Source organism: Capricornis sumatraensis, chromosome 1 (genome assembly GCF_032405125.1).
Source record: "Capricornis sumatraensis isolate serow.1 chromosome 1, serow.2, whole genome shotgun sequence".
In the NCBI taxonomy this organism is placed as follows: domain Eukaryota; kingdom Metazoa; phylum Chordata; class Mammalia; order Artiodactyla; family Bovidae; genus Capricornis; species Capricornis sumatraensis.
In genome coordinates, this window is record NC_091069.1 from 247,935,624 (window position 1) to 247,936,687 (window position 1,064).

The 1,064-nt window shown below is 46.4% G+C and overlaps 1 pseudogene; it reads right to left on the reverse strand.

Annotated features, from left to right (window-relative positions):
• Window positions 1-20: 20 nt before the first annotated feature.
• Window positions 21-211, reverse strand: LOC138079807 (translation machinery-associated protein 7-like; annotated as a pseudogene).
• Between the last annotated feature and the right edge of the window lie 853 nt (window positions 212-1,064).

A 1,064-nucleotide genomic window follows, 5' to 3' on the forward strand; every position in this document is an offset into this window, starting at 1 on the left:
CCTTAGGCACAAGGAACAGCTTACTTTTTGCCAGATTTCATAATTCCACCTGTGGTCAAGCGGCCTTTCCCCACAGCTTTTGCTTTTAGCTCCTAGAGTTTCTTCCGCTCCTCCTTCTGTATCTGCTTGAACTCCTTATCTCGTCCATCTTCTTGGCTTTCTTCTTGGGCTGCTTCAGGGGCTTCTTCTTGCCTCCTTCGGGGCCCGACATGGCACCTGCCATGCCTCATTTTCTTTTGATCCCCTCTATAAAGACCCTGAATCCCAATAAGGTCATGTTCTGAGATATAGGGGATAAGAACCCCAACATGTTCTTTGGGGATCACATAAATAATCCATAGCACTGCCTAGCTTCTCCTGGAGGAGCAGAGCTGGGAGAGGGAGGAGAGACATGTGGGAAGATGTGGGGAGAAGCCTAACCTGCTCTAGGCACGCCCACTTCACTTTCGTGGTTTGCACCCATAAGACATGCAGCGCAGACAGAACAAAAGAATTAAAACGCAAAACCAGAGCACAGACCCTGATGGTGCCAAAGACGCAGTGGTGAGAATATTACCTGAAGAAGTTGGTTTTTTTGTTGTTGTCCTGTTGCTAAGTTGTGTCCAGCTCTTCGTGACTCTGTGAATTGCAGCATGCCAGGCTTCTCTGTCCTTCACTATCTCCCAGAGTTTGCTCAAACTCAGGTCTATTGAGTCAGTGATACTATCTAACCATCTTATCCTCTGCCTTCTCTTTTTGTCTTCAATCTTTCCCAGCATCAGGGTCTTTTTCAATAAGTCGGCTCTTCCCATCAGGTGGCCAAAATATTGGAGCTTCAGCTCCAGCATCAGTCATTCCAGTGAATATTCAGGGTTGATTTCCTTTAGGATTGACTGGTTTGATCTCCTTGCTGTCCACGGGACTCTCAAGAGTCTTCTCCAACACCACAGTTCAAAAGCATCAATGCTTTGTCATTCAGCCTTCTTACAGTCCAACTGTCAAGTCCATACATGGCTACTGGGAAAACCATAGCTTTGACTATATGGACCTTTGTTGGCTGATGGCTTTTTGTGATTTGTCTCGAA